The 18053-nt window shown below is 45.4% G+C and overlaps 1 protein-coding gene across 1 annotated transcript in view; it reads left to right on the top strand.

Moving 5' to 3' along the window:
- AGPAT4 (1-acylglycerol-3-phosphate O-acyltransferase 4) overlaps positions 1-18053 on the top strand; it is a 152788-nt gene that overhangs the window by 11100 nt on the left and 123635 nt on the right. The window contains exon 2 of the mRNA XM_082249109.1: positions 10913-10986. The gene's annotated coding sequence lies outside the window, so the exon portion shown is untranslated. The remainder of the gene's footprint in view (positions 1-10912; positions 10987-18053) is intronic.

Raw genomic sequence — 18053 nt, 5'->3', positions numbered from 1 at the left:
TTTGGGAATGTTCTATAGCAGAATGTGAAAAGTATTGTGTGTTTTTTTTTTTTTTTCAGAATTGTCGCTCTTTTTTGTGTATAGCGCAAAAAATATAAAATTTAACAGGTGATCAAATACCACCAAAAGAAAGCTCTATTTGTGGGGAAAAATACATAAATTTCATTTGGGTACAGTGTTGTACGACCGCGCAATTGTCAGTTAAAGTCGCGCAGTGCTAAGTTGAAAAAAGTGGCCTGGTCATTAAGGGGGCAAATCCTTCCGGTCTTAAAGTGGTTAAGAGGTTAAACTGCCCTCGCTTACAGACAGAAGTTCATTCCTTGGATCTAAAAGAAAGAAAAGATACATTGTGTTATAGTTATCTAGGAGCCTTCACAATGTTGATAAACCTTTTTGCCTGTAGGCTTTTTTTTTTTTTTTGACTGCTGGGAGTGAGCAGAGAACAGCTTTGTAAGAATCAAGGATATGCCGTTTTAAGATCGTGATGCAGGGGGAATCCAGATCACTTTTTAACAATTATTTGTGCTGCTCTAGGACACAGAAAATGACAGATCAGTGTACCGGGTCGCTGCTGGTACCATGTGATCACTGTTTTTATGAATGAATCCCATTCATCCATTGTCTATTATTGTGAAGCTGTGATTGGCCACAGCTATCACATGGTACAGATGCCCTGTCTGTACCATTTGATCACTGTAAACAATCACAGCTGATCACATGACCATTTGTACCTAAAGTGATTGTAAAGTCTCATGTGTGGTCTGTGTGTGTGTTTGTTTTTGTTTTTTTACAACCAACATAGTTTACTTCTTCTGTGCAGTTGGTTTTGCACAGGGCAGCCCTGGATCCTCCTCTTCTCGGGTCGCTCTTCGCTGCTCCTGGCCCATCTCTTCTGTTGAGTGCCCCCACAGCAAGCATCTTGCCTTTACAGCTCCTTTAATACACTATGAAATACTACTGGGCTTATTTATCCCTAGCTGAAATATACTAGGAGGTACCATTGGGAGCCAGTTGCCGCAGTGATCCCTGTGGGATTTCATTTATACTTGGGCGAATATGCTGCTGTTATGGTAGCTTCTTGTTCTGGTGAGTTATGTATTCACTTGATGTTGGTGTTTGGTCACTGAATAAAAATGAAATCGGCACACCTGAATATCTATAAAGAGAAGCTGCTGTACACGAAGGGCCAATAAACCAAATCCCAAATTGGGGCCGGTTCGCACTGCGATATGCGATCAAACTGGGGGTGTCAACATTTGACACCCCCTGCGTATCGCATATGGCAGTGTGAACTGCCTCTTGTGCGGATGCGATGCGGGAACAGGCTGCAAATTCGCAGTTTGATTGCATATCGCAGTGCGATCTAACAGTACGCACAGGATCGGATCGCACAAGTGTGAACCACTGTGCGATCCGATCCTGATGCGGCTGCAAAAAGGGTCCTGTGTGTCTTTGGTGCGGATACAGTGCGAATTCAGCCATACAAAGTGTGTGGCTGAATTTGCATCCGCACAGGAGATCGCATGTAATGGAGCAGTGCGCTCCGAATTACATGCGATCGCCGCAGCCGCACAAGTGTGAACCGCCACCTTAAGCATAAATTCAATACGTAGTGCAGTGCTAAAGAAATAACTGAAATAAGAAAGTAAGAAGCAAAGAGTCCCAATGTGAAAATAATGTGATCATGCACATATGAGACGTATGATGTGCACAGATTATTTTCCTATTTCAGTTATTTCTTCAGCGCTGCACTAATTGAATTTATTGGTGTTTGTTCACTGTTTGAGATATACATCCATGATTATTTGCTGCTAGAACCAGTTCCTTTTTGCTTCTATTTCTCACCAAATACACTGTGGGACTTTTTGTCACTTTTGGACTTTCAATTATTTTATATTTCTGTATCCGTTATTTCACGTGGCACTATATGTTGTACATTGCACATTTATTTCTTCATTTTTCAAACTGGTGCTGCACTACTGTTTAATAGTTAGTGTCAGATTTGCCACCACACTACTGCAGTTCAATTATAAGTATATGCATCATAGTTTGCAGACACTATAACTTTCATGCAAACCAATTATACACTTACAGGGCCGTAGATAATTTTTTATTTTCCTGGGGGGGGGGGTTCAGGCTGGGTACCCCAAGGACAATAATTAGCGTGACAAATTGTGGGTTTGGCACAAATGAACTAATTTCTTAACTAATAGATGTGTTTGCTGTCAGAGCTGGGTAAACCGTATGTAGAATCGGCTACATACAGGATAAAGCGCTGTGTTCCAGCAGCAGGTTGGGGACTTCCAATCCTGCTCTCAGAGCCAAATTAAGTCAGATTGAGTGCTTAACCATTCACAGGACACCTTGTATTTTATCAACGAATAAATTAGCTGAGGTGGAGATTGCGACATTTTCCACCCACCTTAGTCAATCAAAGGAAGCTTTGTATTCCTTGATAAAATACAAGGTGGACACCTTGATAAAATACAAGGTGTGAATGGCTGAGCGCTCAACCTGACTCAATTTTGCATGGTGGAAAGTCTTCATACCTCCCAACTGGCAGCGAGAGGACAGGGCTCGCTGCTGGCAGGAGAGAGAGAGAGAGGACAGGGCTCGCTGCTGGCAGAGGAGAGAGAGAGAGAGAGAGAGAGAGAGAGGACAGGTCTCGCCGCTGGCAGGAGAGAGAGAGAGAGAGGACAGGTCTCGCCGCTGGCAGGAGAGAGAGAGAGAGAGGACAGGTCTCGCCGCTGGCAGGAGAGAGAGAGAGAGAGGACAGGTCTCGCCGCTGGCAGGAGAGAGAGAGAGAGAGGACAGGTCTCGCCGCTGGCAGGAGAGAGAGAGAGAGAGGACAGGTCTCGCCGCTGGCAGGAGAGAGAGAGAGAGAGGACAGGTCTCGCCGCTGGCAGGAGAGAGAGAGGACAGGTCTCGCCGCTGGCAGGAGAGAGAGAGAGAGGACAGGTCTCGCCGCTGGCAGGAGAGAGAGAGAGAGGACAGGTCTCGCCGCTGGCAGGAGAGAGAGAGAGAGGACAGGTCTCGCCGCTGGCAGGAGAGAGAGAGAGAGGACAGGTCTCGCCGCTGGCAGGAGAGAGAGAGAGAGGACAGGTCTCGCCGCTGGCAGGAGAGAGAGAGAGAGGACAGGTCTCGCCGCTGGCAGGAGAGAGAGAGAGAGGACAGGTCTCGCCGCTGGCAGGAGAGAGAGAGAGAGAGGACAGGTCTCGCCGCTGGCAGGAGAGAGAGAGGACAGGTCTCGCCGCTGGCAGGAGAGAGAGAGGACAGGTCTCGCCGCTGGCAGGAGAGAGAGAGAGAGGACAGGGCTCGCCGCTGGCAGGAGAGAGAGAGAGAGAGAGAGAGAGGACAGGGCTCGCCGCTGGCAGGAGAGAGCGAGAGAGAGAGAGAGAGGACAGGGCTCGCCGCTGGCAGGAGAGAGAGAGAGAGAGAGGACAGGGCTCGCCGCTGGCAGGAGAGAGAGAGAGAGAGAGAGAGAGGACAGGGCTCGCCGCTGGCAGGAGAGAGAGAGAGAGAGAGAGAGGACAGGGCTCGCCGCTGGCAGGAGAGAGAGAGAGAGAGAGAGGACAGGGCTCGCCGCTGGCAGGAGAGAGAGAGAGAGAGAGAGGACAGGGCTCGCCGCTGGCAGGAGAGAGAGAGAGAGAGAGAGAGAGGACAGGGCTCGCCGCTGGCAGGAGAGAGAGAGAGAGGACAGGGCTCGCCGCTGGCAGGAGAGAGAGAGAGAGCGAGAGGACAGGGCTCGCCGCTGGCAGGAGAGCGAGAGGACAGGGCTCGCCGCTGGCAGGAGAGAGAGAGAGAGGACAGGGCTCGCCGCTGGCAGGAGAGAGAGAGAGGACAGGGCTCGCCGCTGGCAGGAGAGAGAGAGAGAGGACAGGGCTCGCCGCTGGCAGGAGAGAGAGAGAGAGGACAGGGCTGGCCGCTGGCAGGAGAGAGAGAGAGAGGACAGGGCTCGCCGCTGGCAGGAGAGAGAGAGAGAGAGGACAGGGCTCGCCGCTGGCAGGAGAGAGAGAGAGAGAGAGGACAGGGCTCGCCGCTGGCAGGAGAGAGAGAGAGAGAGAGGACAGGGCTCGCCGCTGGCAGGAGAGAGAGAGAGAGAGAGGACAGGGCTCGCCGCTGGCAGGAGAGAGAGAGAGAGAGAGAGAGAGGACAGGGCTCGCCGCTGGCAGGAGAGAGAGAGAGAGAGAGAGAGGACAGGGCTCGCCGCTGGCAGGAGAGAGAGAGAGAGAGAGAGGACAGGGCTCGCCGCTGGCAGGAGAGAGAGAGAGAGAGAGAGGACAGGGCTCGCCGCTGGCAGGAGAGAGAGAGAGAGAGAGAGAGGACAGGGCTCGCCGCTGGCAGGAGAGAGAGAGAGAGGACAGGGCTCGCCGCTGGCAGGAGAGAGAGAGAGAGCGAGAGGACAGGGCTCGCCGCTGGCAGGAGAGCGAGAGGACAGGGCTCGCCGCTGGCAGGAGAGCGAGAGAGAGGACAGGGCTCGCCGCTGGCAGGAGAGAGAGAGAGAGGACAGGGCTCGCCGCTGGCAGGAGAGAGAGAGAGAGGACAGGGCTCGCCGCTGGCAGGAGAGAGAGAGAGAGGACAGGGCTGGCCGCTGGCAGGAGAGAGAGAGAGAGGACAGGGCTGGCCGCTGGCAGGAGAGAGAGAGAGAGGACAGGGCTGGCCGCTGGCAGGAGAGAGAGAGAGAGGACAGGGCTGGCCGCTGGCAGGAGAGAGAGAGAGGACAGGGCTGGCCGCTGGCAGGAGAGAGAGAGAGGACAGGGCTGGCCGCTGGCAGGAGAGAGGGAGGACAGGGCTCGCCGCTGGCAGGAGAGAGGGAGGACAGGGCTCGCCGCTGGCAGGAGAGAGGGAGGACAGGGCTCGCTGCTGGCAGGAGAGAGAGAGGACAAGGGCCTTGCAGTTCAGGTCAGGAGCTTGTCTGCAGGCTTCTCCCTGCATCAGCAATTGCTCCATCCAGGCATCTGTACTGAAAAGAAGCCCCTGGCATGAACTTTAAATTGTAGTGAAGGGCAGCACACTTTACCAATTATAATGAAATAAGTACAGGGGGCTTGCCTGATGTGATAAATCACTTGAATAAATGCAAAAACGCTACGCCAATGGTCATAAATGCAATCCGTATACAAAAACGAAATGTCCATATAGTGCAGATCCTTGGGCTAAGCTTGGGTGAATTCTATAAATCCATACTGTGGAAGTCCAATCACCAGAGAAAGTACAGTATAATGTTGACCAGGAGCCTCCTCCAAATCCTCAACACAACGCGCTCCACCACATGCTGCAATATATGCGCTCACCAGATCAAATAAAACAACCATGTATATAGATGTGTCAGCAATCATCCCAACAAGCCGTTCCTCCTCCTCCTCCTCTGCTAGTAGGTCCCAGTGTGACTTATACAATAAAAAACGAATCCCAACAGGGAATATATAATGTGATACCGTTTTATTGTAGCAACAAAATCTAAAAAAAGTTTGCATATGCCCTCATGTACATCTATTATAATTCACCAGCATACATAGTCTCTGGCCCAGTGTAGATGCCCCGACACTAGCGTCAGCATAAGCCAGCGTGCATTCCACTACCCAGGAACCCCCCCAAGGAACGAACCGAGAAATGACATCTACCTCACGGCTTTAATGCATTTCGTGCATGCGCACATCTTCAGGAAGCCTGCGGGATGATCTTAAAATTGTAGTGATGGACAGCACACTTTACTAATTGGCTGAGGAGCCCCCTGCTGCCTCCTCAGCCAGTGGATAGCTTAAGCAGCCTCAGTCCCTCCCTTATGACATCACTCATCAGTATCCCGAGTCCTGGCCTGCCCGCCCAGTGAACTTAACAGGCTGGGACAGTGGGACTGACGTTTATAATCAGAAAAAGTGTGACTGCACAGCTGCCATCCCAGTCCCGCAGCTCCGGTAGCCTAGCTGCTGCACCATTGACGGAGACTCTGGGGGGATTTCGACCCCCCCCCCCTTATCTACGCCCCTGTACACTTATTGGAAGTGTATGTTTGTTTTTTATACCAAAGACATGTAGCGGCATAGATTTTGGTTAAATAATGAAGAAATGTATTTATTCTTTAATTGGATATGTTTTCTAGCAGAACATTTTTTTTTTTTTTTTTTACTTTTTTATATAATGAAAAATATAAAAAAAAAACAGTGGTGATCAGATACCACTGGCTCGATTTGTGTAAATAAAATGGTATAAAGTTTTGTTTGGGTACAGCGTTGCATGACTGCACAATTGCCCAAGTAGCACAGTGCTGAATCGCAAAAAATGGCCTGGTCATGCATTCATGTGGGTGCTGTTGCAACACAATGCAACTAAAAGTAAAGATCTCAAAAATAAATTGTGAATTGACAGGTCCCTGGAAGGGTCAAAATACTAACTGAAGACGTAAAGGCTCCGTTCACATGTAGGCGTTTTGAGGAGTTTTTGGGGCGTTTTTCTGCTCTAGGATCAGCTCTCAAAACACCCAACAAGACAAATCCTATTCATTTCAATGGCCCCTGTTCACATCTGAGCGTTTTGACGCTGTGAGCAAAATGCCCAACGCTCAAAAAAGTACATGAGCTTCTTTTTGGGCAGATTACAGGCGTTTTCCATTGGTCTCTATTCAATCTAAAAACGCCTGCACAAAAAAAGCCTGTAAAAACGCCTGAAAATCGCGGTAAAAAAACGCGCGAAAACGCTACGCTCAGGTGTGAATGTAGCCAAAATGATTCAAACCTGTATAAACATGCAACGGAATATGTATGAATATGCCTGTTAAGGCTCAGTTCACACTTATGCGATGCGGGAAGGCTGCGAATTCGCAGCCTGTTCCCGCATCGCAAACGCACCCCTGGCAGTTCACACTGCCATATGCGATACGCTGGGGGTGTCAATGAAATCTTAACGACACCCCCAGTTTGATCGCATATCGCAGTGCGATCTTGCAGTTCGCACAGGATCGGATCGCACAAGTGTGAAACACTGTGCGATCCGATCCTGATGTGGCTGCAAAAAAGGGTCCTGTGCGTCTTTGCTGCGGGTACAGTGCGAATTTAGCCATACAAAGTGTATGGCTAAACTCGCACCGCACAGCCGATCGCAAGTAATGAAGAAGCAGTGAGCTCCGACATTACATGCGATCTCCGCAGCTGAACATGTGTGAACCGGCACTTAATTTTGTTTAATCCGTGCACATGCATTTTCGATACATTGTATGTTTTGTTTTTTTTGTGAAAGGACCCTGGGGGGAATTTATCAAAAGCGCAGCGCACAGAATCTGGAGTAGCTACTCGTATAATTAGTCAATTTTTTTCTAAAGGAGCCTGGAGCACCCTTTTAAGCTTTAGAAGTGAAAGGGGGGAAAAAATAAGTTAGCAGCTACAAGTACAATATAAGGACACTTACCTGTCCAGGTATTCAGCGACGTCCTCGCCTGAAGAGATTCTTCAATCAGCTTCAGGTGCAGGTGCTTTCATCTTTAGTAAGGGAAACAGGAAGGGATTCCTTGAGGCTTCACAGCCTGTTTCCTATTGCGTATGCGCGAGTAGCGCTGCACCTGGTGAATGGTTGCGTAGTCTTCTTGGACATGTGATATGTTCCAGAAGGCGTCGGGAGATGGAGGGGGGGGGGGGGGCGTGCATTCTTCAGGAGCAGTTTGCTGCGTCAATCTGACTGAAGTGGCAGCAGGTCAAAAGCAAGACTAAAAAAAATAAACTCTATTCAAGAAGAAAGCTCACCATTGCAGCCTTTAGATGTATACATTGGTTCAAATCTTATTAGAACCTGTTGTTAACATGAAAGCAGTCCCGAACAAGAAGAAACCAGGAAAATAAGTTCAGTAATTGAAAGCTTCACAGTAAGGCTCTGTTCACATGTAGGTGTTTTGGGGGCGTTTTTCTGCTCTAGGATCAGCTCTCAAAACTCCCAACAAGACAAATCCTTTTCATTTCAATGGCCCCTGTTCACATCTGAGCGTTTTGACGCCGTGAGCAAAACGCCCAACGCTCAAAAAAAGTACATGAGCTTCTTTTTGGGCAGATTACAGGCGTTTTCCATTGGTCTCTATTCAATCTAAAAACACCTGCACAAAAAAAGCCTGTAATAGCAACGCCAAGATGTGAACGTAGCCTAAGGCCTCATGCACACTGAATGTTTTACCATTTCTCCTAGACCTCTACCCTCCTGGCAGCAGAGTTTTGGCAGAAAAAACACTCAACGCTTGTAAAAAATGCATTTGGCGCATCAAGCGCTTGGGCATTTAATTAATTTCTTTGGCCTAAGAATTAATTCTTAAGCACTAAAATAGCCAGCGTTACCATGCATTAACGGGTTTACACACGTCCAGCATTTTCTTTTCTGCTAAAACACCGCTTGATGCAGTGCCTTAAAACTGCTCTAAACACCTATGTGTGCATGGACATAGTCTAACATCCAGGGTTATTTAGATATAGAAAAAAAAAACGCCAGACGCCCCTAAGGCCCCTTTCACATGTCCTAGAAAAACTGACAGGTTGACCTGATTGGGCAGTCCATTTGCGCCTATGGACCAGTGGGTGTTAACTGACTTGTGTCCATTTACACCCGCCGTCCTTCGGTCCGCTAAAAACAGACGGGGATCAATTCTCCTCCTGATGTAACCAGATCAGAGGTAGTTGGTTGCAAACAGTGTAACTCCTGGCCACCCATAGAGCAGAATGGCTTCCGTCTGTGTTTTCTCCACATAAACAGAGTGGACGCAGACCTGTCATCTGCTCGCTCTGGTCTGATCAGCAGGGGATCTGTGAACTGAATGCAGTCAGTCCCCTGTGAAAGGGGCTTTAGTGTTGGTTCACATATATGCAATGCGGGGACTCGCTGCGGTTTCCCGCATCGCTCTCAACTCGCAGCCAGTTCACACTGCCATATGTGGATCGCTGAGGGTATCAATACGAAGTTAACGACACCCACAGATCAGTTCGCATATCGCAGTGTGAGCTGTCAGTTCAGACATGAATAGGATCGTACAGGTGTGAACACCCAATGCGGTCTGATTCTGGTGCAAACCCAAAAAAGGGTCCTGTGTGAGTTTGGTCTGAATGAGATGCAAATTCAGCCATACAATCTGTATGGCTGAATTTGCAGAGCAGTGCGCTCTGAATCGCATGCAATGTCTGTCATCTCATATGTGTGAACTGACTCTTACAGCCACGTTAAAAACATTTTTATTGAAAGTATACACCTACAATCAGGCAGAGGCAATGGTTTAAAAAAAAAAAAAATTAAAGGCTACTCGTTAAGAAATTGTTACAAAACCGCCCTCCTCAAAAAATAAAACCTTTAAAAATGATGATATGATGGAAAGTCTCCTGGTCTCTAATATCAGTTCATGGATTTTGATGCGCTCTGCCATATTATTGAAGCGGAGCTCCACCCAAAAGGTACTCCTCCCCTGCCACATTTGGCATGTCATTTTATTTATTAATTTTGTATTAATAAAATTCTTTTTTGGGGTAGGGAGAACGGGTACCTATTTTTAACAGGTTCCGCTTCTGCCTAGGTGATCTGAGCGGAAGTTCTCCTCTCACCCTCCCTCCCTGCAGTTTTCTGGGACACGTCACAGGTCCCAAAAGAGTGCCAGACCATTCAGTAGGCTCAGCACGACTCACACATGGGCAGTGGGCGGCACCTGAATGTGAAGCGGCAAGCTGTCACAGCCGGTTTCCCATAGTTGAGATGCGCTGGGGGGGAGAAGCAACGGCTGTGGTGAGCACATCGCTGGATCCTGGGTCAAGTGAGGGCTTTTATTAAAGGACAGCCGCTACAGTTTTTGTAGCTGCTGACTTTTAATAAACAAAAAAAACGACTGGAGCTCCTGTTTAAAATTACGACTACTTTGTGAAAGTTTTCACAGTCAACATTGCAGGAGATTTGATGTCAATCATATTTTTTGCATTCCATAGGAATGAGTATAAAAATAAAGAAAAAAACATTCAGAAAGTGTATGTAACAATGTAAATGGTATTTTAGATTTTTAAATTGATCCTTTGTTTATGTTAATGGAGCATTTTCAGTGGTGATCAAGTGGAAAAGAGGGCCTCATAGAGTTGAGGTCCTCAAGTGACTCTTCCAGAAGGCCGCACAATAGCAGCGCATTTTTGCACCAACGACCCAAAATTTCGGTCTTGCTGCTTTTTTGCAGTGTATCATGATAGGCACTGAAGAAGTTAAAGTACAATAACCCCCACCATTGGTGTCAAGGAGTTCAATAATAACACCTAGCATTGGTGTGAGTATTAGAACACTAACCCGATAATAGTGCGTTTCATCCCATGCATCAGTGGTCACACCATAGTGGTCATGGCAGTAAATAAGCGCTGCGTAAACTGTCGGCGCTATATAAATCCTATATAATAATAAAAGTTGATCCCAAATCCTTCCCCCCTCGTATTTACTCTTTTGTTGTTGATCACTTGCCTATCGCATGCTCCAGTCGCACGCTCTTGATAACTCCACCCACAGTACAGTGTTGCAAGGTTTATTTTTTTCAGTGCCGGGGGATGGAATGCAGAGGGTGTTTCAGCCACTCTGTCATCTCACTGGTGCCCAGTTGTCTGCTGGTGAATGTAGAGGTCTAGAATGCCACAAGAAGGTTGCACGTTGGGCACCAGGGATGCAACTGCAGCTATCTTGTGTACAGTGTGGTTTTGGACAACATAGACCATTTTGATGACCAAGGTTCATAAGAATCTTTTTGTTTTGCAATAACAGTGTGCCAAACTGTGTAATATTGTGCCACTCATATTACCTGGGAACGGTATCTGGGCTTGCATTAATGTTTGTGCATTCAAAAGAGCCTAATATTATCATGACAATGTTTTTGTGACTTGTCTAATGAGTTTAACTGACCAGCTAAATGGTTTAATATTTGCAGGAGTGATTATGTCATCGCGATCTCAAACAAGCAAGAGATGGTGATCCCTTTTCAAAGGGAGGGTTTCAATCTGAAAGGTAATTATTTTTTTTGCAAAGAATTAGAACTTTTGTAAGGACAAATGTAAGGACGTTTTAGAAAACATAATGAAGGAACATTGAGTAAGAAGTGATATACTGTAAACTGAGATTCAAGGTTATAACTTTAAGGGGAGTTAATCCATGAATGTTACAGAAAATCAGACTGTGAATACACACGGTGAATGGTTTGTGAAGTCATTCTTATTACAGTGTATGTCGGTACATATGCAGTACATTTCTGCAATACATACACATTTGCTCATGCTTATTCCTTTAAAGAGCTTTCAAGTACAGACCTGTAGATGGGCCAGAAATGCAATTTCTGTGAGCTGACAGGTAGCCCTCCCAGTTGTTATCTGCTAAACTACTCAGACCCACTTCCTTGTCTAATCTACACCACATTAGGGCTAATTGATGGCTAGTTTCAAGATAAGAAGAGAGCTTATCAGGCTCTTTGAGATAACAGAGAAAGTGTGTAGAACACACAAGGGCAGCTCTAAATTTCTGCACTTGTTGAACTGATAATCACAAAATGTTTTTATTAATGTATGTACCAGATCAAACGGGAATAAACTAGATAAGATCATTATAAAAATAGGTGTGAAAAGGAACTCTGGAAAAAAACCAGCCCATACACACTAGCAGCGCTCAATTGGACGATACACATATAGTGTATAAAACCATAAATATATTATGTGTATGCAATAATATATAAAACCATATAAAAACATGTAAATCGCTCTGTCCTTAAGGTGATCACTCCACTTGAGTACTGCACGTGAGTGAGGGATTATTATTTCTTACTCCTTGGTTATTAGTTATTAGATAAGATCATTGTTTGGGTTTCATACATTTTATATCGTGACTCCAGTCTAATGGCTCGTACACACTTGACGAAAATCGGACGAAATATCCTCCGCTTTTCTCTCTCATGCTCAGCGGTCATAACCATTTTTAGTTGACGGTGCATAATGTTCACAAAATTTCTTGTCCGATTTATTATATTTTTTTTTTTTTTTGGGACATTTGTTCCTAGACTTCCAGATCGTCAGCAACTTCAGATCATGCGCGGTCTTTCGTATCCAATTTTTCGCGGACGTACTGCATACACGTTAAACGAAAATTGGTCGCGCTGGGGATAGACAATAAACATTTTGGTGTTTGACCCTCTTCTTCTTTTTTTTTCTTTCTTTTTTTGGTGAAAATGTCGGCATCGACTGCTGAAAGTTGTGTACACACTAGTCGTAAATCCTACGATTTTACCTCGGACGGGATTTTTCAGCAGATTTTCTACTAGTGTGTACCCCACTTAAGAAGCTGGAAATAGCTGTATAGCCACAATTTTTTCCAGTTTGACAGCGTATGGAAGAGACCCTTGCCAAGGTGTGTGTCCCCCCCCCCCCCCCCCCCCCCCCCGATGAGATTCACCCTCTATACTATGTTCTGGTGCCCATGAAATCCAAAATGTTACAGTTGTCACTGAAACAGAAGGGGAGGGTAAATCTACCAATAGACACTTGCTCCCTTTGATTTGTTGCCAGAATAGGATTAAGGGAAATATCCTCAACAGGAAACTGCTCACAACACATTAAAGTGGTTTTATTTTAACCCTTCCCATTTATCCAAAATTAGGGAAAAAGCTTTGGCTATGTATGTATGTGCGTTTTTTTTATTTTGGTATTGCTTTGTTTTTATAGGAAGACTAGGCACCTAAAGCCCCTTTCACGCGATCGGACCGATTAGGTCCGCCTGTCCATTTTTCAGGCAGACCCCATCAGGCCACCCATTCTCTATGTGGAGGTGGATGTCAACGAACATGTATCTTGCCGGATCGGATGCCAGGCAGGTGTCAGACATCCGCCTGGCATCCGATCCGGCAAGATCCGCTGAAAACGGACGTATGGCGATACGTTCGCTATCTGATCTCCCCATAGAGGAAAGCGGGACTCTGACAGGTCCGTCTCTGCACAGTGAGTGGAGGCGGACCTCCACTCCGTTGATCCCCCTCTGAGCAGGTGGTTGACGGGTCCTTCTCTGCACAGGGAGTGGAGACGGACCTGTCATCCACCTGTTCAGAGGGGATCAGCGGAGCAATCCCCACTGAGCAAGGGAAGTCCCTCAAAACAAATCCGCCCCATGTGAAAGGGACCTAAAATCCTTACATATCATGTGTCTTTGCCCTCACCCATTCCATAGCATTTGGGTGGGTGTTAACTGGTTCACACCTATGCAGGTTGCGGTTAGTGCTTTTTTTTCTTTTTTTTTTTTTTTTTTTTTTTCCCCCCACAGGCATTTTTGATTCCTTTTGCATTTTTGGGAGGTGTCTAGTATCTTGCAGTAGAAACCAGCAGAAACACATCAAAAATGCAAGCACTGCATTTTTTGATGCATTTCTGCTGCGTTTCCTTTGAAGTTTTTGAACTAAATAAGCAACCTTCTGTGAGTATAAAAAAAAAAAAGTCCCTGAACCTTTCCAAAAAAATGCACAGGTGAACATAACCCATAGGGAACCATGTTAAATGGACTGTAACGCATTACTGAAAAACACATAGGTGTGAGCCAGACCTGAGTTGGGATGTGCTAATCAGTTTTGCAGAGTGCCGTGCAAAGGCTCTCCATAGAGCACAGCGTGACCACTGCTAGTAGGGTGAACCTTTGAAGCAATTCCATACAGGCGAGACTCACGTGGCCAGTTATACCGGTCATGCTGACAAAGAACACAAGCTCATTTTAAGTCAAGGGCATTTTCCTTTCACAGAAAGGGATACAGCTTTTACAAATTGCATTCAGCTTCTGATATGTGAACCTATAAGGCCTCGTGTACACTCGTTTTAGCCCTAGTACATGGGACTCTGGTGTTTAGGTGTAGGTGGAAGGCACAGGCACACTTCCAGACCCGCTGCCTTTAAAAGTTTGAGAGGTTGACGGCTGTGGCTGGACTAATGTTTAGGGCAGTATATGCACAGGGACTCATGCCCGGTATGCAAGCAGTCTACGTTTCAGACATTTGTCCCTGGGCGCATACTGCTTTAAAAGTTAGTACCGCACGGTGGATATTCAAACTGCAGAAGCGGTTCTGGACAGTGTGCCTATGCCTTCCACCTACATCTGAAACTCTGGTCTGGTTAAACGACCAGTGTGCTTGAGGCCTGAGACCCAATTCTTTTGGAAGCCAGCATTACCTTGGGGAGTTCCTTTTTAAGGGTCTTCCTTTGCTCTTCCCTTCATTAAAAACACTCCTATGCATCTTTTATATTGCCCCCCTCTTCTTCTTCCCCAGTATAGCTTTGAAAGCACATGGACCTCACAATTGTTGCCTGCTGAACTGGTCAGGATTTGATTATGGCGGTCTAATGTCTGTGGATTAGTCCTGATTGCATTGTATACCTACTTCTCAAAGGACTCTTCTATAAAAAAAACTTAACAGGTTCCTCTGAAATTCTTCCTAAAACTGGGGAATATTTGTCAAGCACATAGGTTTAAAGCATACAAAGCATAGTTTACAAGCATACATTTAAAGGTGAGCATGTCTTTGCCTCTTTTGAGCAGGGGAGACCTCATTCAGTGGTTTGATTTAGCGCTGCAACTAACTATTATTTTCATAATTGATTAGTTGGCTGAATATTGTTTTAATCGACTAAAAAAAAGTTAGTGTATAATTTAGTTAATATTCTTGAATATCTATATGCAGTGGTTAATATAAATATCCAGCTATATAGTTGGATATTTAATCCAACAAAGAGCAAATGACTCCTGCGCTTAAGGGGTGGCCTTGTGGCTGGTATCCGGAAAATGCCATTCAGGTCAAATTATAGTCAATTCAGGCTGTGCTGCCACTCTCAACGGGTCGTGGTAACCCAAAGAAGATACTGGAAAAGAGAAATGGACAGAGGGCGCACCAGCCTAGCGCATTATCTTTAAAACAATTTATTGTAAAAGACATATATACACATTATACTCACAAAACGATTATGAAATACGGGCAATAAGCAATGAGGGACCACCAGGGGTCTCCACTGGGTATCCTCAGCTGCCGCAGGCCGTGGAAGGATGTAGACCTCCAAAAAAATGCTTACGCGTTTCGGGGTGTTCCCCCTTCATCAGAGCTCTGATGAAGGGGGAACACCCCGAAACGCGTAAGCGGTTTTTTGGAGGTCTACATCCTTCCATGGCCTGCGGCAGCTGAGGATGCCCAGTGGGAGACCCCTGGTGGTCCCTCATTGCTTATTGCCCGTATTTCATAATTGTTTTGTGAGTATAATGTGTATACATGTCTATTACAATAAATTGTTTTAAAGATAATGCGCTAGGCTGGTGCGCCCTCTGTCCATTTCTCTTTTCTGGATATTTAATCCACTCTGAGACCGATATATGTATTAGAGGTTTAAATGTGGTACACTCTGAAAACAAATTTTTTTTTTTTTTTAAATTTGAAAAGGCCTAAAACACTGTTTTGCACATTTTCAGGCTGGATTATAGCTCCCTGCGCCTGCTGTCACTTATGCTGGCCATACAGAAACAAATTGTTCTAACCATTAGTGGGGTCCATTCTGTGTTCGTTGTCGACCACAGTGACAGGAAAATTCGAAGGAGCAGACTAGAAAACTTTGAGTAAACGAATTTTCAAATAGTGTGTGGTTTTTGCTCAGCAGTTACATTCATTTTAAAATTGAATGTCAAAAGCAAGTGGAATTTTCAAACAACACTCAACAAATTTACAAATATTCATGCAAATATTCTTATCCAAAAATCCAATACATGTATGGGCAGCATAAGACATTTAGTAGCAGCAGCATGCTTTTTTTGTTTTGCCTTTCATGATGGGGTTAAAAAAAAAAAAAAAATAGCCCTTTTTCTAGTGCAAAGACAGTAGATAATCACTTTTATAATATAATTTGTCATTCTGCTTTGGGTGCGAGCATCGGCATCTGTAGTAATGGAACTAGGAAGTAAAGCCTTGCGACTTCACAGCCTGTTTCCTACTGCACATGCGCGAGTCATGCTGCGCTTTCTGAAGGGTCGGTCCCATTGTCTTCTGGGACCTTCTGTGTATCCCAGAAGGCAGCAGGGGAAAGAAGGAGGGGCCAAAAATGTTGTTGTACATCGCCGGGCGGCAATCTTATCTGGAAGTGGGAGCGGGTACCTGTCAAATCCAGGTACCGGCTAACCCTCCAACCCCCTCCCCCAAAAAAAGTGCCCAATGTGGCAGTGGAGGGGGGAGGATGCAAACAAGGGGAGCTTTCCCTTTTGGTTGGAGCTCCACTTTAAATAAGCTTACAATTTTATGTTGGGCTACATTCATAGCCATCTGGGGCCACAGGTTGAACACTCATGCTGTATATAGTTCAGAGTGGTTAGTGAATGGGACAGCTAGTCTGAAGTTACTAGAAATACTTTTCAAGAAGTTCCTCTTGTCAAATTGTTATCCCAACTTGCCTATTGGAACCAGGATGTGAGGGGATTTGTGTGTGTGATCTTAGCCACAAATCTCAGCCATGGAGAAATGGAGATGTTAGCTTGTTGCCATTACTCATAATGTACATATTTGGCAAAAGCAGTAAGCTGCGGCTTTTAACAAACCTAGCACCTTATTTACCAAAACTCCTCTCCAGCCATTGTTGTTGTTGTTGTTGTATTTTTTTTTTTTTTTAAATGGGAAAAGCAGATTTTTGTTTTGTGGTCTTATGTGGTCCTTGGAGAGTTTTCTCACCCCTTCCACTCTGTCTGACCATGTCACTGGGAAGGAAAGTGAGGGAAAATAGCCATAGAGAGTGCCAGAATGTTTATACTGCTGTGATAAATGGTGTCTATTTATGCCAATAAGCAAAGATCTGTAAATAAGGAGATTCTTAACTTATTTCCATAAATCAACAAAAATACGTGTTTGTTTTAGGTTTCCGCTGACATCTGATCCGTCAAATCTGGACGGATGGAAACCCTATTTTCCAACCGTCCAGCGGTCTGTTCCTATCCGATTTCCCCCATAGAGATGCATGGGGAACTGACAGCTGTGTCTCCGCACACAGCACGGAGAACAGCTGTCATCCTCCTGCTCAGCGGGGGATCGGACAGATCGATCCCCCGCTGAAAAAAAACGGACTCCGTCCGACGGACGGAGTGTGTGAAAGGGGCCTAAGTGTGAGGATGGGTCAGGTGTATGAGGCAAATTAATTGTCTGTTGGAAAAATAGAAATATACTTTACCAAACAAACTTCTTCTATTTCTGTTGCCTGGGATGTCACAGCTGTAGCTTCAGCTTCAAATATCACCCATCAATGTCCTAGAACCTTGATCAAAGCATCTCACTCCTTTCTTGATCTGTTCAATTCTCCTCTCGTCTCTAACTGACATGAAACTTTTATCCTATAGGAAATGTAGGCAGGGAATTTGTATTCCATATGACAAATACCTCAAAAAGGGGCTTATTTGCTAAGATTCTATAACGCTGACACAACTTTGAACAATTACCAGGGGGCACTGTTGCATTACAATCGAATTTGGGACATTGAATTTAATTTCATTATTTTCCCAAAGATAACCTTTTGACCTTAGTTGAGGAAAGACATTTAAATCTTTTGTGGGATACCATCATGCCACCATCCTGTCAAGAAAAGTGTCTGGTGTGTAGGATTTATATGACCAAGACAAGACGTAACATAAACCTTAAATAAACACGTTCCCTATAAGTGAGTAAGTAAAGCAACTTAAGTGGAATTAGTACTTGGCAATTATACATAACAAAACCATAGTATAAAAGGCATTCCTAAAATTATGTATATGCCACATGTAATATGACATTATATTGTTGTTAAAACAATCACTATAACTAATTTAATAAGGTTTCCTTAAGCATATTTTAAATGAGCCCTTAAAATAAATATACTGAACATTTGTCCATTGTGAAACACAGATAAGGCTTCAAATATCACCCTTATTAGTATCTGGAGTCATTCTGGCTGGACTTTCTCTGGTGAGATGTCAGAAGGGCCCCATTATTTACGGCTTGAAGGAGAAAAACAAATAAAAATCTTTTGCTGAGACTTCAAGATTGTCCTGTCTGTCTG

The sequence above is a fragment of the Pelophylax lessonae genome, assembly GCF_965119305.1.
Source record: "Pelophylax lessonae genome assembly, chromosome: 3".
Classification (NCBI taxonomy): Eukaryota; Metazoa; Chordata; class Amphibia; order Anura; family Ranidae; genus Pelophylax; species Pelophylax lessonae.
The sequence above is the reverse complement of the archived record's forward strand: the minus strand, read 5'-3'. Positions and strand labels throughout refer to the sequence as shown.